This window comes from Trachemys scripta, chromosome 2 (genome assembly GCF_013100865.1).
Source record: "Trachemys scripta elegans isolate TJP31775 chromosome 2, CAS_Tse_1.0, whole genome shotgun sequence".
Classification (NCBI taxonomy): domain Eukaryota; kingdom Metazoa; phylum Chordata; order Testudines; family Emydidae; genus Trachemys; species Trachemys scripta.
This window is the reverse complement of record NC_048299.1, coordinates 261,067,839-261,081,595: the sequence shown is the minus strand read 5'-3', so window position 1 is coordinate 261,081,595 and position 13,757 is coordinate 261,067,839.

The following is a 13,757-nucleotide window of genomic DNA, read 5'->3' as shown; positions in this document are numbered from 1 at the left end:
GGAGCCTCCCGATTTTCCCGGACATGCCCGGCTTTTGGGGATTTCCCCCCGGACGGGGATTTGAGCCCCCAAAAGCCGGACATGTCCGGGAAAATCCGGACGTATGGTAACCCTACTCTCAACCATATAGTTCCTGCTAAGGAGGCTGGCAGGTGTGGTCAGTTACCAGGCAAGCATCAGGCTATCTACCCAGCCCCAGTCCAATCCCCTGAGTGGGGCTGGAGTGGCAGGAGCTGATTAAGGCCTCTCTAGCAGCTCCTTACCACACTCTTCCACAGCAAAACTCCCTTGGCCTCGTTCTGGATGCCACTAAAAAATATACAAACCTGCTGCCCCTGGTGCTACTTTACTGCCACAGGAGACTTGATGCCGTGAAATATTTTACCTACATTCTCTCAAACTCTGCGTCGCACATTTTGAGTACTTAAGAGTCTCCTATCATTGTAAGTCAAATTTGTCTTATCTGCTGCAGTGATTCCCTGAATTGTGCTCTCTTCCTTGTAATCCATTTTTATTATAGTTTGCTCCATTAAAAATGTTATTTTTATTACTCTGAACCATTTATCTGTATTATCATTGTGCAATGCATGTCATTGTGCTGGTTTTTTTTTTATTTTAATAGCTAATGCTCATAAAAAAAATTTAAGTAAGTAGTTATTGGTTTTAGCAATTCCATCTGTGTTTCTATTATAGCACTTGCTATGGTTTTTTACTTTGATTTGTAGTTTTTAATTCTACCTTTTTTTCTTTTTCTTTTTATAGCACAAGTTTATTTTGTTGGATCATGTGACTTCCAGTATGACTGATTTCCTGTCCTGTTTTCAACAATTCCTTTGCATTTGATCCACCAATGAGGGATTGCCTTTTGCTGCATTTATTTTGCCGGTGAATCCAGCCCTTAGTGTCCCATGTTCACACGTCATTGCTTGTGTGTAGAAGTTGACTCACAAATATTCAGTAAGTGTATTATATTGTGTCATCTTACATCCTTCCCAAGGGCAAAAATCTTCTGCAGCAATGAAGGTTTGGGCTGATGAGCGGTGGCTGCAGAACTTTTGGATGCGCAAGTCCACATTCCTGCATCTGTGTGCAAAACTCACCAAAATAAAAGCTGCACTGACAATGGAGAAGCAAATATAGATTACACTATGGGGACCTGCAACACCAGATTCTTATTGGTCAATCAGAGGTCTCTCTACTAAACCAAGATGGAATGGATTTCTTTAATGTAAGTAGTCAGAACATATTGTTAAAGATCATTTCATGTTCAATGCCCTGTTAACACCTCTGCAGTCACAGAATAACAAAGTAGTGTTACTGGGTTTCAGACTGTTGTTCCTTACAACTTAAGTTTCCATAGCAATATTTCTGAGTAAGGCTAAGTTTTCATAGAATCATAGAAGTTTAGGGTTGGAAGAGACATCAGGAGGTCATCTAGTCCAACCCCCTGCTCAAAGCAGAACCAACAACAACTAAATCATCCCAGCCAGGGCTTTGTCAAGCCGGGCCTTAAAAACCTCTAAGGGTGGAGATTCCACCACCTCCCTAGGTAACTACACTCCTAGTGAAATTGTTTTTCCTAATATCCAACCTAAACCTCCCCCACTGCAACTTGAGATCATTGCTCCTTGTTCTGTCATCTGCCACCACTGAGAACAGCCTAGCTCCATCCTCTTTGGAACGCCCCTTCAGGTAGTTGAGGGCTGCTATCAAATCCCCCCTCACTCTTCTATCCTCTTCTGCAGACTAAATAAGCCCAGTTCCCTCAGTCTCTCCTCAGAAGTCATGTACCCCAGCACTCTATTCACTTTCATTGCCCTCCGCTGAACTAAGTCTCTCCAATTTGTCCACATCCTTTCTGTAGTGAGGGGTCCAAAACTGGATGCAATACTCCAGGTGTGGCCTCACCAGCATAGGCGCTGACTCCGTGGGTGTTCTGGGGCTGGAGCTCTGCACCTACTGGCAGCTCTCCGCCCCAGCTCACTTCCGCCTCTTCCCCTGAACGCGCCTATACTCACCAGTGCCAAATAGAGGGGAATAATCACTTTCCTCGATCTGCTGGCAATGCTCCTACTAATACAGCCCAATATGCCCTTGGTCTTCTTGGCAACGAGGGCACACTACTGACTCATATCTAGCTTCTCGTCCACTGTAATCCCCAGGTCCTTTTCTGCAGAACTGCCGCATAGTCAGTCGGTCCCCAGCCTGTAGCAGTACTTGGGATTCTTCTGTCCTAAGCACTCTGCACTTGTCCTTATTCATCCTCATCAGATTTCTTTTGGCCCAATCCTCCAATTTGTCTAGGTCACTCTGGACCCTATCCCTACCCTCCAGTGTATCTACCTCTCCTCCTAGCTTAGTGTCATCTGCAAAATTGCTGAGGGTGCAATCCTTCCCATTATCCAGATAATTAATTTTTGTCACAGATATTTATAGTAAAAGTCAGGGACAGGTCACAGGCAATAAAGAAAAATTCATGGAAGGCAGTTACCTGTCCCTGACTTTTACTATAAATATCGTGACAAAATGTGGAGGCACTTTGCAGCTGTGGAGCTGGCTCTGGGGCCCCCACCACTGTTGGGGTCTTGGAGGTCCAGGGTCCCCCCCAACAGGATGAAGTTTAACAAAAACAAATGCAAAGTGCGCCACTTAGGAAGGAACAATCAGTTTCACACATACAGAACGGGAAGAGACTCTAGAAAGGAGTACGGCAGAAAGGGATCTAGGGGTTATAGTGGACCACAAGCTAGATATGAGTCAACAGTGTGATGCTGTTGCAAAAAAAGCAAAAATGATTCTGGGATGTATTAACAGGTGTGTTGTGAGCAAGACATGAGAAGTCATTCTTCTGCTCTACCCTGCACTGGTTAGGCCTCAGCTGGAGTATTGTGTCCAGTTCCGGACACCACATTTCAAGAAAGATGTGGAGAAATTGGAGAGGGTCCAGAGAAGGGCAACGAGAATGATTAAAGGTCTAAAGAACATGACCTATGAAGGAAGGCTGAAAGAATTGGGTTTGTTTAGTTTGGAAAAGAGAAGACTGAGAGGGGACATGATAGCAGTTTTCAGGTATCTAAAAGGGTGTCATAAGGAGGAGGGAGAAAACTTGTTCACCTTAGCCTCTAAGGATAGAACAAGAAGCAATGGGCTTAAACTGCTGCAAGGAAGGTTTAGGTTGGACTTTAGGAAAAAGTTCCTAACTGTCAGGGTGGTTAAACACTGGAATAAATTGCCTAGAGAGGTTGTGGAATCTCCATCTCTGGAGATATTTAAGAGTAGGTTAGATAAATGTCTATCAGGGATGGTCTAGACAATATTTGGTCCTGTCATAAGGGCAGGGGACTGGACTCGATGACCTCTCGAGGTCCCTTCCAGTCCTTGAATCTATAAATCCATGTCTGGCCGGTCATTCTTGCCACTCTGCCCCCCCACCCCATCCCACAGTGTCAAGGAGCTCTCCAGTCTGACGCATAAAGGCCCCCTCCCGCAGCCGCTGCTTGAGCCAAAACTGATCAGAAGAAAGACTTACAAAAAACAATGAAAAGGCAGTGGGAGACACACCTAAGCCCATCCAGACAAGGGTGATATGATTAAGGAATTTCCCTAGCCTCATTTGCTTCAAAGATGGGAAAGGGAGGCACCTCCATTAGCATACAGAATGGAGAACAGAGATTCCAAGGCAAGAACCACGCTGAACTCTGGGATCAGGAAAGCAGGGAAATCTGTGCTGCAGATGGTAATTAACCCATGCCTACACATACACAGTTCAGTAATTATCAGACCAATTCTAGTAATAAATCCTCTACTGACATCCAAAATACTGAAACTACCTAATTGCATTAGGAGCTCCCTTGAAGGAATACTGCCCATAACCAGGAATGATCAGTTCTTATTGTGTAGCCTGGACCAAAATAACTTAGAGAAACTTAGAGAATTTTTCACTTGACCAGAGCTCATTTTCACTTGACCAGAGCTCAAAGAGCCAGAAAAAAAAAAAAAAACTTTTGAAGTGATAATCAAGATAGACCAGTACAGACCGTTTGATGTACTGGGCTATCTTGATTATCACTTCAAAAGTTTTTTTTTTTTCTCTTACTTAATTGGCCTCTCAGAGTTAGTAAGACAACTCCCACCTGTTCATGCTCTCTGTATGTGTGTGTATATAGATCTCCTCAATATTTATTCCACTCTATATGCATCCGAAGAAGTGGGCTGTAGTCCACAAAAGTTTATGCTCTAATAAATTTGTTAGTCTCTAAGGTGCCACAAGTACTCCTGTTCTTTTTGTGGATACAGACTAACACGGCTGCTACTCTGAAACCTATGGTTGCATACTATGATTATACTTGGTTGCAATCTTGTTGGTGATCTCATTATGTCAAATAACATTTGATCTGCATTGATCAAATACAGCCATATTATGTAAGCCACAAATACTTCAGAATTATGCACATAGCTGCAATTTATGTCTGTCTTGTGACTGGCTTATGAATGATGCATTGTTGATTTTGGTTTACCCCGCTTATATGTCTTCAATGTACATCTCATACCTTCTAACTGAACTTTGAGTCTTATACTTTGAGGCTAGCGGGGGGGAGGGGGAGAGAGCAGGTGGGAAAGAGAGAGAGAAGGGGGCGGCCAGGGCTACAGAGGGACGCTGCCACGTGGCCCCTCCCGCCACGCCACCTGCCGCCTGCTGAGAGGGCTCCGCTCCGGTCGGCGGGGAGGGAAGGATGAGGACAGCCCTGCCGGGCTTGCTGCAGGGCGCTCCCGTCCTCCGTGCCACCTCCCCCTACGGGGAGGCCGGAGCAGAACAACAACAACAACAAAAAGCAGCCGTGCCGCCCTAGGATTGGGCAGAATGCCGCCTCGTTCAATCTGCCGCCCCAAGCACCAGCTTGCTCAGCAGGTGCCTGGAGCCGGCCCTGCATCTCATACCTTCTAACTGAACTTTGAGTCTTATATGGATTGATACTGCCTGTTTCCACTTAAATAACGGTTTTCTGTTGTGAACAATTTTCAGGGAAATCTTTTGAGGACAAAATTGCAAATGTTTTGGCATATATAAGGAGTAACACATATCCTTATAGGGATATTAAAGAAAGTTTATATTAGAAATGAAAGTGATTTCCCCATAATTGCTCCCCCATAATTTAAATCTCATAGCATTACCAAGTAAAAGATCTCTTGGATTTATTGTTAACTTACAAGCTACTGTCTGTGTAAAACTTGTAAGCCATTGATTGCATCTGTCCTCAGAAAGATACTTTATTGCTATGTAAAACTTGCAAACAGTCAATTGACTGTTCTCTAAGCATGCTTGGTAATTGATACTTTGCAAACAAACGCGGTAAGTCGTTAATTAACTCTCCACTCAAAACGATATATTGTAATGGCAACTGCTCTTAGAGGCAGCACAGAAAAACAAACCCCTCCCTCTGTAATCAAAGGGCAGGGAGTCTCAAATAAATTGGTAACACCCCGAAAGTGGTGGAGACAGTTAAATAAATGTGATTAAAAGAAGGAAGGTATGTGAATGAATGCTTGGTTTACATGAATGATCAGGGAGGTGCTAGCCTAGGAATGCAGTATCCATCAGCCGAAGAAGGCGTCAAGTGGGAACAACCAGATGACCCCTGGAGGGCAAACTGGAATCCACCTCACCATCTCAAAGGATGAGAAAAACCAACATCTGACAGCACGGAGCCATCAGGAATGTGTCACCTGCTGATTAATTCAGCAACAGCAGGCTGAAGCAATTCCCATAGACTGACATAGGAATAAATTCCTATAAAAATGAACTCTAAAGACTAAGAACTTTGAGTCTCTGGTTCTGCTACCACCCTCCAGGAGCATCAGGTGAGCATCTGACACAGACTTGGCTCCACTCTTGTGGACAGGATACCTGGCCCAGGGCCGGCTCTGGCTTTTTGGCCACCCCAAGCAAAAAAAAACAAACACCAGTGATCTGTGCGCCGGAGCGCGGGTGCAGGGGGACCGGCTAGCCGGGGTGGGGGGTGGTGGAAGGGAGCAGGCGGGAGAGAGAGAGAGAGAGAGAAGGGGGCGGCCAGGGCTGCAGCGGGACGCTGCCACACTGCCCCTCCCGCCGCGCCGCCTGCTGGAAGGGCTCCGCTCCGGTCGGCAGGGAGGGAAGGACGAGGACTGTCCTGCCGGGCTTGCTGCAGGGCGCTCCCGTCCTCCGTGCCACCGCCCCCTATGGGGTGGCCGGAGCAGAACAACAACAAAAAAAAGCGACTGTGCTGCCCTAGGATTGGGCAGAATGCCGCCTCGTTCAATCTGCCGCCCCAAGCACCAGCTTGCTTGGCTGCTGCCTGGAGCCGGCCCTGACCTGGCCAGTAATTCTGTCACGAGCAACTTCCAGGCTGGTAGCTATAACTGATGAATGCAGAACCTGTGTGAGTGTTTGTGTGAATGAACGAATGTAACAACTGTCTGTATTTGCAATAAACGTGGCATTTTGCCTTATCCCTCTTATAAGATCCTGTTGGTATTATTTTATTAGTGTAACATCCTGAAGGAATGAATAAAGCAGGCAGACTGAACCTACATCAATTTGCTCTCAACTTTTCTTTGGAAGGCAAGGAACCCTTTTTTTTTTTTCATATAATACTGACACATTAGACTGGAAACTTCAGCCTGTAAATGATGGTCCTGATGTCCAACCCTGGGATTATTTGGAGTGTTAACCTTATCTTCAATGGGACCAGGATTGGGATCACTAGTTTTATTCAAATTTTCCAGAAAATCTCCTTTGCTATCTATGCAGGTCGTGCAACAAACATATTGGCAGTTACATGAGAAATTAGTATAAATTCTAAATGTTACCAAAAAACCCTATGACTTCGCTTTATTTCTCAAGTATGTTATCCAGTGTTTGTTTTTTTTTCTTTTTCTTCTGTTTTTAAAAGTGGGCTTTACATTCTGATTGTGTGGCTGTTGTAACCATATTACATTTTGAACTCTACTTACGACATATGGGTTTATTAAGAACATTTAATAAGAAAAATGTGAAGTATGACTGTAACCTTACATATAGGTCACTCAGATCTGGGAATTGGTGGGAATGGATTTAATAGGACCATTATCAGCAACAAAGAATGGATATTGGTATATACTGACAGCCATAGATTATCTTTCAAGATGGGTGGAAGCCTTTCCACTTCAAAATGGATATGAGGTGGCAAACAGCATATGAGGTAGCAAACAGCATGTACAAAATTGTTGTTCGATGTGGATGCCCACAGCGGATACTGACAGATCTCGGTCCTGAATTCAATTATAAGGTAATGACTGTTTTTTGTTTTTTGTTTTTTTTTCTTCCCATGTTATTTTTACTATGTATTCAATCTCACTATCAGGTCACAGATAGCTGATAGTGAGCATAAGTTTCATCGCCCTTGTGATTTTTTTTTTTTTTATTATTATTAAAGGCACATTGTTGTTGACAACTGTTTGAGAACAATCACCATACTTTTTCTGATAAACTGCTGTTGGTCACCGTCAGGGTTGCTATAACATTTTTTTGGGTGTCTTCATATCTACCAAAAAACCCCGCAACAACTTGTTTCCAATAGTAATATTAAAAGATGGGCTATTCCTGTTGCTAATTACACATAAAAGTAATGGCAAATAGGCGAAGGAACATTCTTTAAGACAAGTCTGTATGTAAGTTTATGGTGTAACTTATTTTCTTTCAGTTTAACCTGTACGTTTGCAAAAGATTGGGAATAGAACGTAGCTTCACCAGCCTGTACCACCCACAAACTAATGGCTTGGCTGAAAATGCTAATGAATCCATCAAAAGGTAAGTGAATGGGTGGGAATATTACAGTACTAATGGCAAGTAGAGTCTACTATGCCAGAAGATGCAACTCACTACAAAGTCTTCAAAAGCAATGTGTTACATAATCAAAAATACTTTCAATGTATTATGTCTTTTTGATTATGTATAATTTGTTTCAGTCAAGACTGTACATGTGCTTTTTTTCCCCCACAAACGAATCAATCATCATTTGTTACAGAGCATTGCAGAAGATGGTTGATGACACCGGGAGTAATTAGGATGAATTCCTTGAGCCCATTTTGTTTTCTTTGCAAACTAAAGTACACGCAACAACAAAAATTTCACCTTTTTGACTAATGTTTTGCGATGACCTGGTGTTTCCAGAAGAAGTCTTAGAGAGTTACACAGTAAGTGTATGTTAGTACCAGCAGCTTTTCATGTACATATGGCATTCTGTGTTTCTTCATTTTACAAATACCCCTTCTCCATTTGTTTACAAAGATCCCAGATATGAATACATTCAGGGAAGACTTCTGCAAAAAGTACAGCATAAATATGAAATCTAGACATGATGCTGACATTGCACTGGCTTTTTGTAACATTTCTAAAGCACAAGAAAAACAACAAAGACATTCTGCTAAAAAAATACTTCTAAATATGGGGAAGTAACATTTGTTGTTGGGGACTGTTATGTTACTGAATGCGAAAAAGATAACAAAAAAAGGAGGACCGCTGCAATCTAGCTATCGGGGACCATACAAAATTAAGACTGTTGAGGGTAAGGGCTGGTCCACACTAACCCCCCACTTCGAACTCAGATACGCAACTTCAGCTACGTGAATAACGTAGTTGAAGTCAAAGTACCTTAGTTCGAACTTACGTGGCACACGTGGCAGGCAGGCTCCCCCGTCGACTCCGCGTACTCCTCTCGTGGAGCAGGAGTAACGGTGTCGACGGCGAGCACTTCCAGGATCGATCCTAGAAGATCGATTGCTTACCGCCAGACCCGGAGGTAAGTATAGACGTACCCTAAGAGAGTTAAATTGCAAACCATCTCAGGGAAACTATTATGAACCATGTACGGTATCGCACACTTAAAACCATTTAAAGAGCAACCAACATTATCTGCTGAAAGCAGATCAGAGGAAAACATCGGAATTGAAATTGCTATTGGTGACACTGAACAAAAAACACCCTCAGAAGAGATTGGAAAAATGGATGGCACTGTATCTCATAACAGCACAGTGAAAAACATAGAGGTCACAGCAATGGAAGAAGAGGAGCATATAGGGCAAGATGTTTCAAGCAATGATACAAGTGATGATGGTAACGATGTTGATGACATGCTTATGGAGGATGGAAAACACAACCAATGGTTTCTGAAAGGTAATTGGTTATCACACCTTTCTTAAACAGGTTTTCAACATAGTTCCATTTATGAAGTATGTTAAAGGTTTTCATGTACAAAATGGCGGCATTCACAGTAGTAAAACAGGGAAAAAGAAAACTGTATTACCATGCATGTAATATGTGTTCCCTTTTTTTCTAATCAAATTTGTAATGACTGGCAAACACACAGAGCCTGGAGGCCAAAGTGAGAAAAATCAAATTGTATGGCTCTTCATTTTCATTGCCTGAAACCAAGAAGCTGGATAAGTGATGAGGTACATTTAAGTACCACTAAACATGTATGGTAACAGGATTGATTAATCAAATATTATTTAAATTGTTCCCTTTCTTTCATCATGTGTTGTAGGTTATTGATGCATATTTGAGCTGTGTGATCAAGAAAGCAGGTGGAAAGGTAGGCCACTTACTGTGATGGTACATGAAAGTATAAATTGTATCAATAAGTAAACAATCACATGAATATGTGGTACAACATATTTAAGTTCAAATACCCTTGAAATAGCAATATAAACCTGAAATTGCAACATTTCAGTGTATTTACTGCTGCCAAACATGTACTGAAATGTATTTGTATCTGACATACAATCCTTGACGCATTGAGGGCCACATTAGTTTTGTTATACAGTTCAGTGGGGCCATGAATTAAACACAAGTATGTGAACAACTTAGTCAGTTTTTACATTAAGTAAGACAGAGCACATTGATTACAAATCTTTTTGTTTTTACATGACTCTCTTACATATCTTATTTGTAACACTAAGGATCCCTTGCATGTGTGTCTATATTAACTTCATTATGTGCCAGAATGATTAATGCATTAATAACTTGGTTGACTGTCAACAGGTACAAGCCATCTCATCAGTAGTTTCCACAGTCATTCTCTCAGGCAGAGCAACACAAATGAAAGTGAAGGTAAATGCTACGAAGCTTTCATACATAGCATGAGCAAAGCGCATTTTCATTCAGTCAGTTAAACACAGTGTGAAACAGCAAATACAATGCTATGTTTGATGTGGAATGAGTACTGTAATAGTAATCCATGTAATGAAATTGGGAAATACAGTATAATCTAAATTTCATGGTTTGCTTCATTGGAAACTCTAATTGCATTTCTAATTTTTTTTTTCAATGAATACAGAGTGGAATTCTTCAATATGATATATTGTTGCTTCCTTACCACACACCAGGTCATTGGGTTCTTGCAGTAAGATGTTTTCTATTGTACTTTGGGATTATGGGCACTAAATGTGGTATTATATAAGAGATTTGTAACACAGCTGGGTAGCAGTGATATAATTTCCCATGTTGTGGGTTTTCAGTGAGTTCAGTGCATGCAAAGGAAAGTGGAATGTGAATGTAACTCTTGACATTCCAAGAACTGAGTTTTAAAAAATAAAATGCTTCTGTGAAGACTGTGAAATTCTGTTGTTAATGTAACTTGGAAGAATAGTCTGTAATGATTTGATCAATGAATTCACAATATGCTTTTCTCTTGTGTGTTAGTGAGACATTACAAATGAGAATGTTAATGGAATGTTTTTTGAGAAATCACTATAAAATTGTTGAAATCATCACATTACCAATATAATTTGTACATATATTTACACTTACAGATAGCATTGATGAAAACAAAAGAATTGTTAATAATTGACCCCTTATGTGATGAGATATGAAAGAACATGCTTGAGGAATCGGAGGTGATTTTTTAGATACTTACTTTTACAGTGTACATGAACTCTTCCTGTGAAAATATTTTCAGGAAATGTAAGAATAGTGAGACTAATATCTTCCTGTTAGCTACAAAGAAAAATTGAAACACTTGTACTTATACTTGTAACCCTTCTGCCCATCAGAGTTGGCAGCAACAAGGACGGGGTTCAGTATCTAGGGGTTCCGTTTCAATAACACAATGCAAAACCGGCTCGAGCCCCCACCCAGTGACCTGGGACAATTACATACCACCTCCCGGGAGCCTCTAAGAGGCAATACTTCCCCTCTCGCAAGCACAGAATCTGAGTGTAGCAAAAGCCTTTTAATAAAGGAGGGAAACAATGAGACATTATGTTGGGGAAACACCACAAACAGGATTCATAACACAAACCATGAGCAAAAGACCCACCCCCAAGTAAGTTTGGCAGTGTCCTTTTCCCTTCAGGGTCTTAAGTCCAGCAACAGTCACCCCACCCCAGTTTCTGTCCTTGGTCAGTGCAGCCTCCCAGCATTCAGAAGTTCATCTGCAGAGTTTACCTCCCAGCCTGGGTGGAAGTGGAGGAGGGCTCCACTGGGGCCAATTGCCACACTTCTCCACAGGGTTCTGCTGCAGTCTTCACCACCAGCTGCTCTACTCCACTAGCTGCCCTGCTATCAGCTCTGCTCCACTAGCCATGTCTCTCCCCAACTTGTCTTCAGCCCATCCCCTCAGTAACTTCAGCACTCAGTGATTTTAGCTGATAGACAGGGAGCCTCAATGCTGGTCTACCACTAGCCCAAAGTGGATCTAATGTTTAGACCCAAACAGCACTGAGTTCAGCTCTGTAAGATACAATAAGGTTCTAAATGAAATCAAAAAATTAGTTCTTTCATTGCACAGCAGACAGACAAACATTGTGTTTAAGGTACCTCAGACAACACCGACACTACCAGGTACATATATTTGCCTGTTATGGGCTTTGGAACCCATGTCCCTTGCCCAGCAAGTGCTACTAAGTTGAGGGCGAGTCCCTCCATCATAAAATGCCAAGTACAGTTCTACTGTCCTGGATTCACATAACGAGAATAACAACCTTTATTACTCCTGCCCCAATAACAAAGAGACTGGGGGTCCCACGGCAGCCAAAGTAACCATTTGGGCAATCAGTCCATCATGCTAGGCAGTGTGGGTGTGCCTATGCAAACGAGATCAGCCTCTGAAGTCCTTTTCCACAGCTCACCACCAGATGTCAGAGTAGAGCCCATTCTGACTCTGCTTACATCCTGAATGTGCTTACTAGACTTTGAGTGAACTTGTGTGATTTGAGTCTGGCTACTTCATAGAATCAAGTATCAGGGGGTAGCCGCGTTAGTATGTATCTACAAAAACAACAAGGAGTCTGGTGGCACCTTAAAGACTAACAGATTTATTTGGGCATAAGCTTTCGTGGGTAAAAACCTCACTTCTTCGGATGCATCCGAAGGTTTTTACCCACGAAAGCTTGTGCCCAAATAAATCTGTTAGTCTTTAAGGTGCCACCAGACTCCTTGTTGTTTTTGTACTTCATAGAATGTGGCCCCAAAACAGTAGCATGTTGCATGAGTGAGAAGGTGTTGTTAGCAACATGGGGCACAGCAAATCAGGCGATACATTGTGTAAGAGTGAGACAAAAATATGAAAGTGTGTGTATATATATGATTGATATATATATATGAGCAATAAATCATTGCAATCATTAATTAGAGATAGAAAGGATAATGTTTTCACCTCTCAGCTCATAGAGTCATTTATACAGTCCGCTACTGTACTCTCTACAAATTTCAGATTAACTAGCAAATCGTCATCTGATTGGAAGAGTAAAATTGTTCAGCATGCCAGACAAAGTGATGGACATAATTGCGGACCACTCATCTTAAAGGTATTGAATACCAAATTGCCATTATAATTTGTTATTGATGTTGTGACATTGTGCAGTCTATATGGTTTTATAAAAACATGATAATAAGTGAATATAATGTAACTGGGATCGTTTTAGAAAAATATGGTAAAAAGTAAATATAACGTAACTGGGATATGCTTCATGCAAAAGGTCTCTTGTAAGGTATCATTACAAAGCTTATAATCTACTGAGTGTGATCATCCGATTTGTATAAATGTACCACTCTTGTATCTAAAACTAGAAATATAAAATATAACTCTGAGGGTCTATTGTAATTATGTAAAGTGTTGGCCATTAATGATGGTTTGGAATCTTGATGACTCCCATTGTCTGCAGATGGCTGGGTTTACCTGTGAGTCTTCCTGTATATGTGTGTGCTGGCAAGTGAGTAATGAAGTCTTGCAGTGACATGTGATCATGTCACCTGAACTGGAATCTATCTTTAAGCTGGTGCTTTTCCAGTGAGGGTGGGTGGAAACCCAGAGGGACAAAGGGCTCCCGCTTTATGCAAAAGATATATAAAGGGGTGGAAGAGAACCAGGGAGAGAGGAGCCATCATGAAGAATCCCCTAGCTATCACCTGAGCTGGAACAAGAGCTATACCAGGGGAAAGAATTGTGCCCAGGCCTGGAAGGTGTCCAGTCTGAGAAAAACTTACTGAAGCATCTCTGTATTCAGTTTGATTAGGCATAGATTTGCGTATTTTATTTTATTTTACTTGGTGACTTACTTTGTTCTGTCTGTTACTACTTGGAACCACTTAAATCCTATTTTCTGTATTTAATAAAATCACTTTTTATTTAGTTAATTTACTCAGAGTATGTATTAATACCCGGGGGAGCAAACAACTGTGCAGATCTCTCTATCAGTGTTATAGAGGGCGAACAATTTATGAGTTTGCCCTGCATAAGCTT